The 19623-nt window shown below is 48.0% G+C and overlaps 1 long non-coding RNA gene across 1 annotated transcript; it reads right to left on the reverse strand.

Annotated features, from left to right (window-relative positions):
- Positions 1–4626: 4626 nt before the first annotated feature.
- On the reverse strand, positions 4627–5650 carry LOC123494671 (uncharacterized). The gene is made up of 3 exons (XR_006666045.2): positions 5462–5650; positions 5293–5334; positions 4627–5188 (listed from the first exon to the last, which is right to left on the reverse strand). It is a non-coding gene; the product is annotated as an uncharacterized lncRNA (long non-coding RNA).
- Positions 5651–19623: the final 13973 nt, after the last annotated feature.

The following is a 19623-nucleotide window of genomic DNA, read 5'->3' on the forward strand; positions in this document are numbered from 1 at the left end:
CCCTAGCCACCCCAGCCATGCCAGATGGGGCTATTTTCCGGCGCCGGCAGCAACAACGCCAAGGCAAGTCCTCCGCCATCCCTTTTCCCTCGGAGTTCCTTCCGCCGGCGCCAGCTCGCCGGCCGAGGCAGTGCGTCATTGTTCCAGTGCACCAGGTGGAGTGGCATTGGCAGCACCGCGTGCCTCTCCCGTACCCCGACGGCACCCTGCCGCACGACTGGCACCTGGATCCGGAGAGGATCCCAGTGCCGGCGGCTCCGCGGTCGGCTAGGGCGCACGCGGAGGAGGTGCGGTGCCGGCGGGCGCTCCTGATGCCGGAGCAGCGCCGCGACCCCGCCTATGCAACCAACTCGCCCAACTGGGCTCGCTGGTCCGCCTTCAAGTACGAGGAGGCGAGGCGACGCGGCGTTCGCAAAGTCGACCGCACCATGCCAACGGCTGAGATTACGGGTCTATCTGGACGCGAGAGCCAAAATGCCACTCCCTCGTTTGATTTGTCTGCCAAGAGAAGGAAAGCGTTGATTTGCAATGAAACACTATAGAGGTAGGCTTTGATTTATGGACACGTCTAGGGAGCGGTCGGCTGCTCCTTAGCTGTCCAGAGTGGCGTACTTATTTGTCCTAATGTGATCCTAAAAAGGGAAATAGTATCTTTCATGTGAACCAGAAGTGTTAAAAAAGACGCTGCTAATTAATCATTCCACGTGATCTCTTGTCATATGATGGATGTCTGCATGCCTCCTGCTCACCTTGTCTTTTGTGTAATAATTTAGGGTTTCCAAAATTTTAAGAAGCCATATCTTTCAAACCACGTGTCGGAATTCAGATCCGTTTTCACCATTGGAACCCTCATTACGTGCTCTTCGAAACTAGATCCCGCATGGGTATGTTTCAACGAATTTTTTTGGCGCCAACTAAGTCCCTCGTTTTGTGCAACTGCCTAACACTCGATGTGCAACTACCTGACATTGGTGTGCAACTTTTCGTCTACCCCGTGGAAGTATAGTTTTCATTGATGGCACATCTACTCCCAAACTACCTCCTTCTAGTGAGATGTTCAAATTCGTGTTTTGCCCAGGCCAACTGCCTAGTAGTTCATGTGCAACTTTTCCCCTACCCGTGATTATGCTTTCACTGTTTGCTGCATCAGTCAATTGTTAGCAGTGGATGTGCAACTTCGGATACTGTCACCGCCAACTGTCTACCAGTGATGTCTAACTATCCCTCATACCTCATGGATGTGTAATTTTCTTGCTAGCACTCGAAAGCACCTGTCTAGTGGGATGTGCAACTTTAGCGCCCCGTTTATATGCAACTTTTACTACCCTCATGAGTATGTAACTTTTCACTACCCTCATGAATATGGAATTTTCACCATCCAACTATCCCTGCTTGTGAGATGTGCAACTTTATATGTTGCTCCGGCCAACTGCCTAGCAGACTTTGTGCAACTCCATTTGTTGCCCCCGCCAACTGAAACTACATATCCACAAGTAGGGAGGGGAAGGAGTTGCACATTTAGTAATAGAAAGTTGGCTCGAACAACAGACTAAGTTGCACATATCACTGGTAGGAAAGGTGGGGCAGGGTGTGTCAACTATAAAAAAACTACACGTCCACGAGTAGGACAAGGGTTGTACATCGACTACTACATAGTTGGTCGGGATAGTAGACTAGTTGCACATCAAGTTTTCATGGTTGCTAGGTTATAACCTCATGTGCAGTTAGATCATGCAGCTCAAAAAACTGGTTTTGAAAAAATTGCACCATGTAGTATTAAAGTTGCACAATGCAGTACTGAAGTTGCACAATATAGCGTCAAAGTTGGCATCAAATTTTTTTTGTCGAAACATACCCATGCGGGATCTAGTTTCAAAGATCTCATCACGAAGAATCCAAGGGTGAAGACGGATCCGAATTCCGACGCGCAGTTTAAAAGATATGGCTTTTTAAAAATTCGGAAAACCGAAATAATTGCACGTGAACCTGTTTTTTCAAATCAGTATGAACGCATTTAATACTAATAATGACATGCACTAGCAGACAAAAAACAACTCATGCATGGCTGTGAAGACCGGCCGCTTGTTTTCTCTAAAAACTGCGCATGCACTTTAAAGAATTTGGGTTGATTTATTTGGGTACCTGTAGTTAAAAGAACGATGGGAAGGCTGGTGATGGAAAAAACCAATGGGGGAGATAAAAATCGGTGGGGCAAGGGTAGCATTCGATAGATGGGTGTGAGGACTAACAAAAAACATAGGGACTCCTCCTTTACGAGTAGATTAGTGGGAGGAGAATGAGATGATTTTTTTAGGGTTTTCTTCACCGGTTTTTATAGGGATATAAAAACATCGGTGGGAGGTGAGGAGGGGGGATCGTTGGAAGAACGACGGGAGTCGTGAGCGAACGAGCAAAACAATGTATGGACTCCTTCATTAGAAGTAGAGATTAGTGGGAGGAGAATGAGATGATTTCTTTAGGGTTTTCTTCACCGGTTTTTACAGGGATATAAAAAGGGCCCTATAAAAAATCGGTGGGAGGTGAGGAGGGGGGATCGTAGGAGAGATCGAGGGGAGTCGTGAGCGAACAAGTGAAACGACATACGAACTCCTTCATTAGGAATAGAGATGTGGGAGAGGGCGCCTAGCAAACCAGAACATTGTCTTAGCCCTGTGCGGCGCCCCCCTCCACCGTTACACCCCGATTATATTTTCGTAGTGTTTAGGTGAAGTCTTGCGGAGATAGCTTCACCATCATCGTCACCACACCGTCGTGCTGCCGGAACTCATCCACTACCTCGCCGTCTTGCTAGATCAAGAATGCGGAGGACATCATCGAGCTAAACGTGTGCTGAACGCGGAGGTGCCGTACGTTCGGTGCTTGATCGGTTGGAACGCGAAGAAGTTCGACTACATCAACCGCGTTATCGAACACTTCCGCTTACGGTCTACGAGGGTACGTAGACACACTCTTCCATCTCGTTGCTATGCATCTCCATAGATAGATCTTGCATGTGCATCATTTTTTTCTATGCAACGTTTCCCAACACTAAGTCTACACAACATTGGACATCACACGACTAAAGTCTATTTTAAACCTCGAATTCATACCCCTTGTCGGAATTGAACCTCGACCTTCCAATCTCTAAAATCGATACCCTGTATTCCCTAATCGCGCATATTAATGGCTATGGGGAGGGGAGGCACATTTGTAAGCGGAGAGATGGCAGGGTGGGTGGCCGATGGTTGGCTTGCATTATGCCGCCATTAATAGCTAGTGACATCAGAATCCATCCGACCACGCGGTGGGACGACAGGATGGCGGAGTTTGGTGTGAATACTTAGCGGCGCACAGCGTACACGCGTGGCGCATGACTTACACGCCACCCGTCACGGTCGTCAACTGGGACGAGCATGGCCATGTGGCCTAGGTGTTCGCTATTCGCTTCACGTCAACACTCGGTTTTCGCCTAAATATGCTGAGCGTTTTTATGCTGTGTCACGACGTACGTGGAGGTACGTGGAGGCATAGGTCGTTGCCGTATGCCACACCCAGTGGCAGAGTCAGGAATTAAAGAGGGGGAGGGGGCAAATGACTCAATCTAGGGGCCAAACAATACTAATGCATGTATTTTTGTCTAAATTCTACACTGTTCATGTACAAACTAGCATCAAATCATCGATCATAGGGGGGCCAGGGCCCCTGCTGGTCCCCCTGTCTCCGCCACTGGCCACGCCATCCACACATGGCGTACAGGTGTCTAAGCCAAGCGGCCGATAATATACACTAGGCGATCAGCAAAGTTGTTGATCCCGTGCGTGTAAGTCGATGTGTGAGTTTATCAGCTTAAGCCAGTTTGGCTTTGAACATGAGCCACCCATGCCCATCCGGCAATCGGGTGACCGACACAGCTAGGCAGATGTGTGCACAGGCATCTGCGTGCACCCGTGAGTTTTCGTTTGTTTCATTGCCTCATTTTGTGGCATGTCATAATTTTTTAGCATCCCATCTCATATGTTATATTTTTTGAGACACATGCGATTATATATAGGTACGTACACTCACCTTTATGAACACACATACGAACATCCTACCCTTACGAGCATCCTTAAGAGATTGAGCCGGCATATCATCTTGAGATTGACGAAATCACCACAAACGCCTCGTAGTCGACGGTAACGTCTCCTTCCACTGAACATGCATCGCAAAAAATTCTAAAATAAATTCAGAATAACACGAGCACTAGAACTTAAATCCTGATGCGCTGAAGATATCACTGTCCTCTTAACTATCCAATCACAAGTCACAGGTTGGTTCGCTCACACCCCACATGCCATACGCAAGGTTTCTTATCATATGGCGACAATTTACTCGCAACAAAAGTTGTGGCTTGCCCGTTGCCACATATTTGGCCAAGAAAAAGTGTCGCATCGGTCGACTCCAACCAAACATGCCCTACTGTTCAGAAGGAAACGCAGAGAACAAGGCGAAGAGCAACGTAGCATTACTCTTCTTTATTCCTTCCCATTTCTTTGGTATAAAAAGATTACACCGTAGCTGGATTAGTCTACGGATGAATTAAAAGGTAGCTGCAGTAGAAAATTTCCCTACGGTTCTTGTTTTTCTCTTTTTTTATAACGTTTTTCTCCTTTTCTTAGACTGCCCACAGTGGAAGTAACATAGGTAGTAATATCATACATATCTAGATAAAATGAATGATGTGGCAAGCAATAAATAAAGAAGGAGAGAAGAATGGTAACATAGCTAGTTACTAGTAGTATGAGTAACATCACACATATCAAGGCAAGATGTGTCTATAGCCTAATAAATGAAGTGTTGCATGTTACCACACATATGTTACTCCCCACTATAGAGGCAGTAACATAGACTAGTAACATACCTATGTTACTACCCATTGTGGCTAGTCTTAGTCCACGGACGGGATGCACTCCACGCAGGAAGTGGGAAACCGGGAAACATTTGGCCCACATGGCCTAGTAGGTATCACTTTTTGTTAAGCCCAAGTAAAGTAGGTATAACTTAACTCCGTCTATTTTTAGCCACTTCTTCCATTTTCGCCTTAGCCTTCCGTACCATTTTCGCCGTAGCCTCCTGTACCATCTTCGGTGCCACACGCGCCAAAGCGACAACCTCAGCGAAGTCACCGCGGTCTTTTTCCCATTTGATGCTGCGTGATAGGAATAGGATAGAAGAAAGTTAGAGAAGGCTCAAGAAAAGGAAGCTGCATTGCATATTGTCGAGAAAAATAGAGAAGCCAGAGCATGAGCATACCGTGGTATCCTGACGCCATCCCACCCTACCCTATCGTAGCAACTTGACAAGATAGATGGATAATCCAATTAGAGAAAACTAATACCAAGTAAAGGAAGATGCAGATCGATCCTCAAATGAAGGAGGGAAGAGGATCGCATCACAGAGAGTTGTGGGATCATGAACAGACCTGTCGTCGGGTAGATGATCCGCTTCCCCGCCGGGCGTTTCCATGCCCACTGCACGTTTCAACCGTTGTCCCCAACCCGAGGCGGCCGACCCATCACCGGACCCTTTTCCCATCGTAGCCTGCGTAGATAAGGCCGAGAGCTAACTAAAACCGTGGGTGCGATGATGGTGCTTGCGCAAGCTGAGTGTGTGTGATGGCACTCGGCTGCCGGTGGACACTGGACGGATTTATAGGCTGTCGCCCGTGGCCCGGCCGCTTGACCGGGCGGAGCCGCTCGGTTCGTTCGTCATATTCTATATATTCTATGCTTCGGGTGGTTGGCTACGAGATGATGCATGACCTGGAGCACGGCGTACATGGATGATTGCTTGCCTGCCCACCTGCTGCATTGATCGATTAGAATACTTACTATCAGCCGAAGCTAACCAACTAGAGCACTCTGGCGGTTTGGCCCGAGGCCAGGTCAGCCCAGAACGCGCTGTGTGAATTACTTGCGGCGACTTGACCCGCCGGAGCTCCATTGTCAATGCTTGCTTCCTCGCCGCGCGCGGCAGCCACGCCCACCCACGACGCGACTCACAGCTCGGCGAGTCAACCGCTCCTGCGTACCATTAGCTTAGAGCATCTCCAACCGCGTCCCCAACAGGTCCCCCAAGCCACTTTTTCGGCGCTGGCGCCGAAAGAACGTTCCAGTCGCGCCCTCAGGACGTCGAAATTCGCCAGTTCGGCCCGTTTTTGGACCGGCGATCGCAGACTGGGGGCGCTAGGGGGCTCCGGCGCAAGGGAAAAACATGGGTGCTCCACACCGTCAGGCGAAAAGTCAAGTTTTTCTTCCTCGACTCGCCTCCCACCCCCCACGCGCTCGGCCGCCACCAGCTGTATCCCGGCGCCGCCCACCGCCCGCCACCGCTAGATAGCCAATCCCCGCCGAAAAAAGAGCAGAGGTTCGCCGAGGCAGCCCCTCCACCAGCAGCTGGGCGTTTTTCCCGCCGTTTCCGGCAGCGGAGGGGCAGTTTAGCGGCGGGTACGAGCCCACCGGGCGCAAGGTGTTCGACGATTTGCCTGCCTCGGCGATGGACTCGGACGACGAGGAAGCGCTCGCCGCACTGCTGGAGGAGGAAGCCGAGGCCGACGTCCTGGAAGATGAACATCTTATGGTGCTCGCCACCCTCGCCCAGCTGCTGGCGAGCAATGAAAAACCGCGGCGAGGTGGCTCGGCGCCGGGGCGGATGAAAGCAAAGAACCGGCATCGTCTTGAAGGCTACTGCATGCTCTACTCCGACTACTTCGCCGATGCTTCACTTCACGGCGACAAAACATTTCGGCGCCGTTATCGGATGAGCCGAAAGCTCTTTCTCAGGATTGTGAATTCCATCCGGGAATTTGACAGCTACTTCAAGTGCAAGATGGATTGCACCGGCAAACTTGGATTCACCTCGATCCAGAAGTGCACGACAGCGATGAGGATTCACTCGACGACTATGGGCGCATGGTCGAGTCCACCACCATTGAGTATTTCTACAAGTTCTGTCGGGCAGTGGTGGCAGTGTTTGGACCACAATACTTGCGAACACCCAATGCGGAAGACACTGCTCGGATCCTAGCACAGAATGCAGCAAGAGGATTTTCTGGGATGCTTGGAAGAATCGACTGCATGCATTGAAAATGAAAGAACTGCCCATTTGCTTGGCAGGGGATGTACAAAGGCGTCAAAGGCGGTTGCGGTGTGGTACTTGAGGCGGTGGCCACACAGGACCTCTGGATTTGGCACTGCTTCTTTGGTATGCCAGGAACTCACAATGATATCAACGTGCTGCAGTGTTCCCCTGTCTTTGCCAAGCTTGTTGAAGGTCATTCTCCTCCGGTGAACTTCGAGGTCAATGGGCGGCACTACAACAAGGGGTACTACCTAGCTGATGGCATCTATCCGAGCTGGTCTACATTTGTGAAGACTATCTCAAATGTTATGCTAGGAGGCAAGAAGTCCCACTTTGCCAAGGTGCAGCAGGCTTGCAGGAAGGATGTCGAGCGGGCTTTTGGTGTGCTCCAATCTCGATTTGCTGCTGTCTGGTACCCTGCTCAGACCTGGTCGAAAGATCAAATGTGGGAGATCATGACTTGCTGTGTCATCTTGCACAACATGATCATCGAGAGCGAGCAGGAAGAGCCAGTGTTTGACACTGAACCATACTACAGGCAGGGTCCTCTGGCCGAAGTTGATCACCAGCTACCGGCAACCTGGACTGCCTACCTCAGTATGCGTCAGGAGATCCGAAACCCATAGGTGCATCATCAACTGCAGCAAGATCTGGTGGAGCACCTATGGAGGATCAAGGGCGACGCCTAGCTCGACGTGTGATGAATTTTTATTTGTTGAACTATATAATTTGTATTGAACTCTTTGTTGTTGCACTATTTTGTTGAACTATTTAATTTTCTGTGATGAATTATGTTGATAAAAAAATATTTATGTTGATAATTGAATGCCGAGCCACGACGAACCACGCCGAATATGGGCCGATTCTCGCCCATAAGGAGCCTTTATTCGCCGAGAGTGGGCCGAAAACTGGGCCAGTTTCAACGCCTGGAGGCGACCTGGGACGACGGCTGGATGCCCAACCGCCCCAGCGCCGATTGTATCACCGGCTCGTCCCCAGAGGACGTTTTTTATGCCTCCTGGGGGTGCCGACGGCTGGAGATGCTCTTACTCGGTGGCCGGACCAGGCCATCGGGGCAGCTTCCTTTCTTCCTCGTCCTTCCCCGAATGTGCTATGGTGTACTTGCGACTTGCGAGTATATTTTAGGAGGGAGGACGCAAGCCCCGACGATTGCTCCTGCTTCTTTTCAGCAGGTTTGGTCTGCGCAGCGCTAGGGCACTGCATGTTGCTGATACACACAAACTCCATGCGGGCATCAAGACTAGCAACACACATTGGTGCCCCGGCCGCACACACGGCGCTATGTCAACACTCGGGTCTCTACTTTTATAAAAAAACAGGGTTGATGATGACGGTGTGTCTGTCATCCTGCAATATAGGTCGTCTGATCTATATCTGACAGATAGGTAGGAAATTATGGTAATTTTGCAAAAAGATACCCGCACCCCTCTCCGCATTTATAGATAAGGCCTTCCCTCGTTCATCCTTATCTCTCACACGATAAACTACTCATATAAATGCATCTTGATGTTCCGTGCAACGCACGGGCATCTTGCTAGTCTATTAGAAATATTCACCGGAAGTACACTCGCATACATGACTAAACGTGCCATGCACACGCACTCGCACTCACTAATCTAGTCTACACCAAGCCACTACCAGCTTGTTTAAATTCGAATAATTTTAATTTTAGACATCTAGATAAAAGAAAATGTAGCACAAAGTTAACTGAACTGCATATGCAACCTGATCGTTAGTCCGTTTGAATCTCTGCTAGTACATATTTTTTGCCAAAAAAGTATTTTTGGTGCAAAAATTTAACATAATGCTTGTGCAACATGATTCAAACTCTCAACCTAATTATCGGAAGAAAATTGTCCTACCGCTACGCTACTGAAACCGATGTTTATTGAAAATGATCCATATTCTTTTTTCCATAGGAACTCAAACCAAACGAATTTTTTGAATGAAAGACAAAAAATTCGGCCACAGGAAATTTAGGGGTGTTTTGAGGAAATTTTAAACCTTGGCATGAACACATGTGATCTCTTGTTTTACTCAATAACTACATGTAAGTTGACTGAATTTGCAATTTGAATAAGTCAATTTTATGGAAGGAGGAACATATATAAGTGGTAGAAAGCTCAAGGAAGAAGAAAGAAAGAGTTAGACGTGGAGTATCTGCTCCCGAGCTCAAATGATTGTTGATAAACAGTAATATAAAAAACTAGTAAACAAATTCAAAGAATTCTGAATTTTTTTGTGGTAAACTTGGACAACTGTTTTGCATCCTTGAAAAATTTCATCACGAAATATCATTCATGGAAGTCTGGCAAGAAACATCGCCGCTAAATAAACCCATTATTCTGATGATGTGTTCAAGTGTATAGGAAGCTGAGTTGCCCGTATGCATTGTGGGTCATCGTTGTTCCTCTACATAAACCAATTATTGTGGAGTTTGTTTGCATGCATGCACATAAAATATCCGTCTGCTAATGTGTTGGATAGATTGCCTGGGTTCATTTGAAGAAAGAGGAGATCAAAGTTATATCACTGTAGTATTTCAAGATGGTGAGAATTGTGAGGGAGGCCATGGCTTTTCTATTGAGTGTGCTCCTGCTTGACTGGTTTACCCACCATTCCTTCATAAAATCCTCGAGGTGCCATGTCGAAGTGTCAAGGTTTTCTAGATTGAGGCACTCATTGACCAAATTCCAAAGGTATAGGGTGAAGCGACACTTACCAAAAAGGTGCAACCCAGACTCTTGTTCCCTTTTGCAGAGATCAAAGAACAGCAAAGCAAGGACACACATGATTCCTTAGGGCATCTCCAACGCTAGTTCCTAAACGGACACCACAAATGTCCTTTTTTTTAATCCGGACGTGATCCGTGAACATAATGCGGGAGGGAGCCATCCAACCCTTAATCACAAAAGATCCTTTGTCCGGTTGAGAGGAGAGAGAAGAGGGAGGACCATGCATGTGGTGGATATGTGGGTGTAGTGTGCGGTTGGGAGTAGCGAGAGGAGAGAGAGAAAAGAGAGAAGGACCACGTGGGGGCTTTTCCTTGGTCAAGTGGATGTATGAAAACTCTTAAAGCTCCTCAAGTAGGTTCTGGTTTGTGGGAAAAAAGATGTCCGGACCACTCCGCAGACCGATAGGGTGTCTCCATTAGATTACAAAAGTTGATAAAAATGGTCCGGGCACCACATTAAGAAAAAGGGTTTCCCCCGCTTTATATTATAAAGCGACAACCAACCAATACAACCAGCTCGCTGGGGCCGCAACACAAACAAGCCCAAAAGAAAAAACGAGAGAAAGAAAAAGAAAAAGAAACAAATGCCAACGCCGGCAGCTCAACTAAGCGAAGATGGCCGATATCTGCCGCACCCTCCGGAGAAGTACCACCGCACGCCTAGCACTCCGAAGTCTCGCGTACCAAGCAACACCTTCAGGAAGGAATGCGACGGCGACGATGCTGCTGCCCGGACAAGTCCTAGGGTTTCCCCCGGTACGCGGTTGGTAGATGGGAAGGGGTATCACCGACGCCCCTCAAGAAGGTCCGGCAACGCCCACGGGCGCAGCCACGCCGGTGGCGGACGAGACGTCAGGGATTTCTCCCGCCTCGAAACCAACACCAACATAGAAAATCGAGAGTGCACCGCCTAACATGCCGCCCACCAGCCTGTGCCACCACGGATACCGCAACAACTTCACCGTCTCACTGAGGCCACCAACACGCGGCCTGGAGGAAGGACGGGGGGACACCAGGCTCGGGGGTGACCACAACACAGCCGACAGGAGGGGACAACCTCCACCGCGCCGCGGAGCCGACCGGACGTAGCGACAGGGACTTACCAGGCCTCCACAGGCCCGGCCGGACCCCAACGGATCCGGACAATCCCTGCAGCCACGCTGCAGCACGCCGGCCGCCGGAGCCATCACCACCTGCAGCCACAGCCGTCTCGCCACCACCACCAGGGAGCCACGACGCCGAGCCCTGAACCACCGGCCCGCCCCAGCCCAGATGGGCCCGAAAGGGCCCAGATTTGGGCCGAGCGGGCACCACCGGCCAGCCGCATGCCACGCAGCCCCACAGCCAACGGCCACGCCGTCGCATCAAGGGCGCTCGAGGCCCGCAGACTCCGCCGCCGAGCCACACCGCCGTCCGCCGAGCAGCACCGCCGCCGGGAGGAGGGAGCCCCGACTCCACCTCCTAGCGAGCGGGGAAGGGATGTCCGCCGCCGCCGGCACCATTCGGGCTACGCCGGCGGCCTCTGCCGGCGGCGGCGAAGGGGAGGGACGAGGAGAGGGTTCGGGACGAGGCAGCGTGGTGGAGGCGCTCCGCCGCCTCATGGGCGACGGGAGCGCTACGGGGGAGGAAGGAGGGGGAGGGAGGAGTAGGGGGACGGGGGAGAGGGCTAGCGGCGGCGGCGGCAGAGGAACCCTAGGAGAGCGGGGGCGGGAGCGCGGGGTTCAAGCTTCCCTGTCGCTCCAGCTGCTGGGATAGTGGCAGGCAACTCGCGAGTGCATGCCAATAGCCGGTCCCTGGGAAAGAGTATTACGCTACATTTCAAACGTATATCGAAGCTCTGAGGGTTTTGGAGGTGCCCTCATTTCTTTTCATTTACTAGTTGATAAAACCATTACAGGTGGTAGTGTACGGACAAATTAAAAGCTGAACTAAGTGTACAGATTAAACGTTCTCCACGTACACCGCCAAGACAACAAGGAAATATTTGTCACCACTGGGTGTATATATATTTCTGACTAGCAAACATGCCCATGCGTTGCAACGGAAGAAAAAAAACCACGCACATCAACACCCTCTATTTCAATGGAGAACAAAAAATGACACACACTAACACCCTCTATTTCAATAGAGAGTGCCTCATAGGTGTCATAACGTCCTCCTTCTCGTCCTCCCCAATGGTGTTGCGGTTTCTATCTGATCATAATGCGCCCAAACGTGGTCAATCTCAAGGCAACAAGATTAGCTCCCACATGAGATGCCTGTTATTGAACCGCAACATCACAAGTGAATGTTCGATCTCAAGGCAACAAAATTAGCTCCCACATGAGATGCCTGTTATTGAACCGCAACATCACAAGTGAATGTTCAAGGACGTGAAGGCCACCATCCGTGAGCTATTCCCCACACCTAGTGCATCTGCACAACTACATATTTTCATAGATATTAGATTATGCCATTAATTCAATTATCCTAAAGACACGCGTAATTTGCATTTTTACATGTCCTCTGTTTAAAGCTCGCACCAGAATGAATTGTTAATATCAGGACTACATCTTCCTTATATCAACATTGGAAAGCATACACACCATTTACAATGAACTTTAGAAAATACCTAACCTAAGTACATTTGTATGAATGATTTAAATTCCCTTTAACCTTAACATTGCAGTAGAATAGAGGCCAATCAATTTTATTTTATTCATTTAGCCAACGTGTTTGCATCGGAATTTCAGTTAGACTATTTAATGTACATCCACAAAGTAAATTCAATGATTCAATTAACTAAAGAGTGATAAATGAACAGTGGTCTGAGCAGTTCTGTACGCATTAAGCAACTACCTCCAAGTAGTCAACACTTTCCAACATGTGTATAGCCTCCAAGTAGTCAACACTTCCCTGCAGACATAATAAAAAGGAATCTAGCGAGTTCAACATCCATAGCTCTAACAAGTACTAATGAAGAGCAATCAAGTCCCGCAGACAAGAGAAATTACTAACATGAATGTTTTATCTGTAAGACCATAATAACATTCGGATTGTATTCATTTTTGACATGATCATGCTTATGCCCCTAAACAGTAGCCAAGTTTTATGCACTTTTTGTCATTCAGCGCCTCACTGATTTTCCTACAAACTGTGTATCGTCCGGTTTTTGCACGGGCCAATAGCTCCTGTGCGACGTTTTTGAGGTGAATTGGCAAGAGTGCGACGTTGTTCGAGCGAATGGCTGTGGTGCGACACATTTGAGCGTGTAAATAGCCCAGGGCCACATGGGGTGTTAAATGTGGTTAGGACATGTGGGTCCAACTTAATTGTTCCTCAAAACAGCTGACCGTGCCCTGCCGCCCGACCGTGCCGGGCCCGCCACTCTGCCCCCCTTCTTCTCCGGTGGCGGCGGATCTTGCATTCTCGGTGGCGGCGGCGGAGCCTTCGTCCTCAGAAAATGGTGAGTGAATTCAAACCCTAGTCGCCCTCCCGTTCCTCTCTCGGGCCCGTAGATCTCAGCTCGTTTCCTCTGTTTTCGCTTGCGGAATCGATAGGTTGTGAGGGGAGCCCATGGGCATACTGAGATGGAGCCGCCAGATTCAACTTCGAATAGGTAATGCGCCTCTCTCCGATCCAATTTTGCATGCAATTAGGGGGTGGCCTCGTCTGCTCTTACTCACGGGCTCACACTGTCCGCCACTGACAGAGGGGATGCTGCCGCTCGGACCTTCGAATTGACAGTCAATTTCTTTCCATCAAAGGCAAAATTAGTTGATGGTAGCATACAGAACATTGAGAGAGACACAATTGTTAAATGGGAGGTTGAGTTTACAGAGATTGATCCACAAGTTCTACAGAACATGGGAGAGACGGCAGTGAAGAAATGGGTGGAAAATATTGGGGAGAATATTGTTTGGGGTCCAGAGCAAGAAGTATCACTGTTGCGGTTTGATGATTGGAAAGGAGAGTATGTGAGAATAGAATATGGTGAATAGATTGTTGAAGAAATCGATCGGAAAAACGGCTGGACAAACAAACGGGCTAATTTTTTTTGCTGAGCTCGTTGATCTGAACATTTTTTCGAAGGTTGGATATGTGCCATCACAATTGGCTGCGCAGATGGTAGATGATGATTGGGCTACACAGAGGCCATTGATTCCCATGTGTACTGAACTTACAGTAATAGCCGAAGAGGGACAGGTGACTGGAACTGAAACTGAAACTGCAGCAACTGTTGATTGGAATGTAGTTGAATTAGATGAGCCTACTGATTTGGTCATTGCACCAATGCCTGACATTGAGATGGCCAAACTTTTTGGCATTCCAGTCGATGAAAGAGATAAGCATGCAGGAGAGGGGCGAATCTAGTTTGCCTGCTAATGCTGATGAAGTAGATGGATAGTTGATGGAACAAGCTGCAGATGAAGTAGATGATGCACATGATGATGAGCTGGTGCATGTGTATGACAAAGAAAACCCTGTCATTGAAGTAGGCAAGTTGTTCCCAAGCATGAAGGAGTTTAGAATGTGTTTCAAGACTTATGCAGTGAAACATGAGTTTGATGCCAAGACTGTTTGGACTGATAGAAAGAAGTTTTATGCGAGGTGCAGAGGATTTGATGGTAGTGTGAAGCCTTGCAAGTGGTACATATCTGCTAGACTGCAACCTGATGGAAGTACTGTCAGGGTTAACCAAATCCCCAATCAACATACTTGTATTACAAGTTCATAGAGAGTATCAACCATGACATCACAACTTTGGGTTGCAGAAAAGATCACCCCAATTTTAGCCAAAACACCAAACACTACTGCCAAGAAACTCAAAGTAGACTTGGAAAAGATGTACCCCATTAAACTGAAATATACCACAGTGTGGAAGGCAAAACAAAGGGCAATGAAAAATTTATATGGTGATTGGGCAAATACATTTAGGATGCTTTACAACTTCAAAGCAGAGGTGGAAAAGAGGTCACCTGGCAGTGTTGTGGAGATAGATACAGAGGTATCAGCCGAAGGTGAAGTCAAGTTCTCCAAGTTTTTTATGGCTTTGAAGCCTTGCATCGATGGGTTCAAAGCATGGTGCCGTCCATATTTGAGCATAGACTCATCATTTTTGACAGGGAAGTGGAATGGTCAGTTGGCAGCATGCAATGCTCTAGATGGACACAACTGGATGTTTCCTATTGCTGTTGGCTTGTTTCAGTCAGAAACAAAGGCTTCATGGACATGGTTCATGATCCAGTTGAAAAGATGCCTAGGGCCAGTGTCACCTTTGGCTATACACATAGATGCATGTAAGGGGCTTGAAAATTCAGTGAAAAATGTTTTCCCACATGCTGAGCAGAGGGAGTGCTTCGGTCATTTGTGGATGAATTTGATCAAAAAAATTAGAGGAGAAGAATTTGGGCGCATGTGGCCAGCAGCAAGATCATACACTAGACAGACACACAAATATCATCTTGATAAGATAATGGCAGCATGTGATGAGTTTGGTCCATGGCTGAACACCTACCATTCTTTGTTATGGTACAGGTCAGCATTCAACACTGCCATCAAGTGTGACCACATCAACAACAATTTGGCAGAGAGTTTCAACAACAAGGTGAAGGAGTTAACAGATTTGCCTGTGCATGACATGGTTGACCAAATCAGGATCGTGCTCATGCGGTTGTGGGAATTGAGAAGAAGGATAGGTGGTACAACAGGTGGTCAATAGGAGCAGATGTCTTTCACATTTGTTTGTTGAAAAATCTTCACCTTGGGGTGCTGAAGTTAGAGATAACAAAACTGGAAGGAGACATGTTGTTAACACTGAATTGCATGATTGCACTTGCCTCGAGTGGCAACACACTGGTAAACCATGTGAGCATGCCATTCTCTTCTTAGCATCCCAACCGAAGATAAACATGCACCCATATTTGCATGAATATTATTCGGTACCAAGATTCAGAGCTGCATATGCTACTCCAATTCCAGCACTTACAGATCAGTCTCAGTGGCCTGAAGTGGACATTGAATTTTCCATGTGTCCTCCCTTGACGAAAAGAAAGGCTGGCAGTCCTAAACAGAGTAGATTCAAGGCATGGTTTGAGAAAGATGGGAGTAGTAAGAAGGGAAAGAAAGATGGAATGCCAAAAAGGGCCCAAAAAGGTAACAAAAACAGATGCAAGTTGTACCAGAAACTTGGGCACAGAGTGGGATCTGTCAAATGCCGTTACACTCCTGATAAGCCAAAGTATGTTCTTGTTTATTTGTCTGTGTTTTGATTTGGTGCTTTTTTCCAATTACTATATCTATAACATTTTCCCAATGGCCAGGAGGAAGCGAGCAAGTCAGCCCCTTGTTGTTGAACAGTGTTGGCCAAAAAAAAAGCAAGAGTCAATGGCGGTAGAAAGAAGAGAAGTGTGCCCGAGCCTGAGCAAACTGAAGAAAATCCTGCCGCAGTCATAATTCAGACTGAAGAAACTGCTCTCGAGGTTGAAACTGAACCTAAGCGTGTCGAGGTTCAGACTGAAGAAACCCATGTTGAGGTACACACCGAAGAAATTGAAACTGCTGTCAACATTGAGACTGAAGACACTGATCACGAGGGTGTTGGCGAGGTGTTGAAAAGACCAGTGAAGAAAACCAAGATGATCAGTGAACTTGTGTGTGTAGTAGAACCAAAAACAAGAAGTGCTAAGGCGAAGAAGGGCACGCGACGTGGTAGGAAGAGGTAGAACAGAGAACAGTTTGAAAATTTGGGGCATGTAATAATATTTATAACTTGGTGCGTACTGGTAGTCACTATGTATCCCCGTATTTCTAAACCAGCCAAATAAAATTCAAATTTAAATTCAAATTTGGGCTGAAATTTGAATTAGGGATGGGGTATTGATGTTTTAATGCTATCTAAAGTACCTCAACTGAAATATGTTTGCTTGTTAATCATTTCGAGCCCTTTTGGTAAGTTGAACTCATAGTCATGAAAAGTGTGTCTCAAATGACCTCCAAAGATAGGGTAAACGACCTCATATTTAAGCAAGTTTTTTTGGCACCTTGTCTAAACCAGCCAAATAATTTTTCTACACATCTATTCTACCTATATAGTGTAAATCTAAAATCTCACCATTTATTGAATTAATTTTCTATTATTATTTTTTTGAAAAAACAAGATTTAATAGAAAATTATATATGAAACAAGTTTAGAACATGAAAATGAGAAAAGTAAGTTAAGATCTTTCTTAGTCAATCCAAAATGAAGTTTTGGTGAGGTTTTCACACTTTTCATTTTCAAAACCCCACCTACTCTCGGGTGCCCACTACTCTCTCCTTTGAACTCCATACTACATTGTTCGAGGAATGACAATTTTGTGAAGGATTTTTCGTAAAAATGTATGTAAACCATATTTATATTTTTTTCTCGTTACTATACGACATAATAAGACTATGTGCGCAAGTTTTATATTTTTTGATTTTTTTTGAATTCGTTATGCTACACCTTAATCAGTCAAAACCCCTCAAAACTCCTCTCAAAACCCCTCAAAACCCCGCACACTACCGGGTCGTCGATCATTGTGCGTGGACGGTTGAGATCAGGCGCTAGGGTTAGCTACAGTGTGCATCGATCCGCATGAGACGCGCTGATTGGTTGAATCAGTGTGCATCGATCCGCATGAGACGCGCTGATTGGTTGAATCGGTGGGGTTTGGATCAGCCTCTCTCGTTGGGGCATTAGGACCGTTCATTTGAATCCAACGGCAAGAGTTGACGCGGTGCATGGACCAAGCCTACGCTGCCCTTTCCATCGTTGCATGCGTGCCCGTGCCTACCCGCAGCATGCATGCCCACCCGCAGAACTGCGCCCGTGCGTTGCATGCATGCCCTCGACGTAGCCCTGCTCCGCCACCCCTATCGACGCAGTAAGCTATCGCATGCCTACCATTAGAACCGATGCATCGTCGCATCAAAGCATGCACCCGGCCACAATGCAGCAGCCCGATGAAGACAACCAAAAAGCCAACGCTGCATGGCGTGCTGTACATGGCGTGCTCCTCTTTGAGGACGCAATACTGGCATGGGGTATCGATGTGGGTATCGATGCAGTTCAAACGGCGTGCTTCCCGTTACAAGATGGGAAAATGAACGCGTCCATTATTGTCACGTCTCCCATCGACCGAACGTTGCCCTCTAGCCAGGCCCTAGCAAGATGTGCAAATTAATGGGCTATGGCATGAATGCACGGGCGGCACACGCAGAGAACCCGAGGCAGGCGTGTCCCCTTGACCCACGACGGCACAGACGCGTGCGTGAGCCCGTCCCCCTTGACCCGCGACCGGTGGCACAGAAGGATCGCAGCCCGTTCCCCACGCTCGTGTACACACTTTCATGGGGCGCCACCAAACGCCGCCCGCCCATTAATTCTACGGGGTGAAACCACGTCGCACTTGGGCTATTTAAGCCGGGCACTATCGTCTTCCTCTCCCTCCTCATCCACACCCCATCCTCTGCCTCCTCTGCCCTCCTTCTTCCTTCTTCTCCATCAAACCCGATCGAGCCCTCGAGCCACCCCGCCACCATGCAGTACAACGGCCCCACCTACCGCTTCCCCCCAACCGTGCCGGAAAGGCTCTACCCGGCCGGAGTGTATGTAGAGAGAACCCTTAGGGTTTGGGCGATCTCGAGGTGGAGGGGCGCAAGGGAGTTAACGGAGTTCTTCCTTGCGGCCGGCTTCCGCCACCTCCCCCGCGGCTCTCCTCGGATGTACCATCTTGAGGAGGTCAACCACAACGGCGTTGTGGTTGGGCTCCTCGCCACGTTCACTAACCCTTTCGATGCTTTCCATCTCCTCGGGTGAGCGTATTGGGTTGGTTGTGAGTTCATAGCTTTCACAACCTACAATATCTTCACCGACTTCAACGGCATCTTCCCCAACAACGGCGTTATGCACACGCTCCCGTACCCCATCAACAACGGGGAGGAGTGAAGGGCGGCGCCCGGAGGAGCGAGGTGGCCCCGGAGGAGGAGGAGAAGAAGAACCCGAAGAACCCGCGTTTGGTGCCCCCCTATCTATCTAGCTTGCTATAGATCTATCGTATTAATTTTTTTAAGTTGTAATCATTATGCTACTATTATTAAGTTTTATTAGTACTTTCAGTTGTAAGGCTATCATGGAGTTGTAAGGCTATCGTGGAACTATGGGTTGCAATCGTTATGCTTCTATATAATCGTTATGCTACTATATATATTGTGTGTTTCGTGCTATTATTTGTGGATTGTTATGGGTTGTTTTTGCTTATTATTCGTGTATTGCTATGGGTTGCTACGGGCCCGGATTTCTACACCCCAATCACCACACACACACCATCTTCAAAATATTGGCCAAACCATGGACATGCAACTAGGAGCCCCATGCAAACCCACTATGGACATGGGTGCAACTAGGAAATGCAAACTAATTTACTTCCGGCACTTCATGCAAGCATGCAACTCATTTAGTTCATGGAACCGTAGACATGCATAAAAACAATTAACATTTAGTTTTAGTGCATCAAAAAATGATCCATCACAAAATTTAGTGCAAGAAAAAGGCCAAAATAAAAACAAGTAACATTTTATTGGGCCCCATTTTATTTGCCGAAGTTAGAGGTGGGCTGGTGCCCCTACGCGGGTGGGCTGGTCACGGCCCAACATCAATTCGGCAGCCCAATTTTGTTTTTTACTAGAAACTGAATTTGGGTGTGTACTCTGTTAACTGAAGAACAAAAACAGAGGAAATAGAGCAT

The sequence above is a fragment of the Aegilops tauschii genome, chromosome 7 (assembly GCF_002575655.3).
Source record: "Aegilops tauschii subsp. strangulata cultivar AL8/78 chromosome 7, Aet v6.0, whole genome shotgun sequence".
Classification (NCBI taxonomy): Eukaryota; Viridiplantae; Streptophyta; class Magnoliopsida; order Poales; family Poaceae; genus Aegilops; species Aegilops tauschii.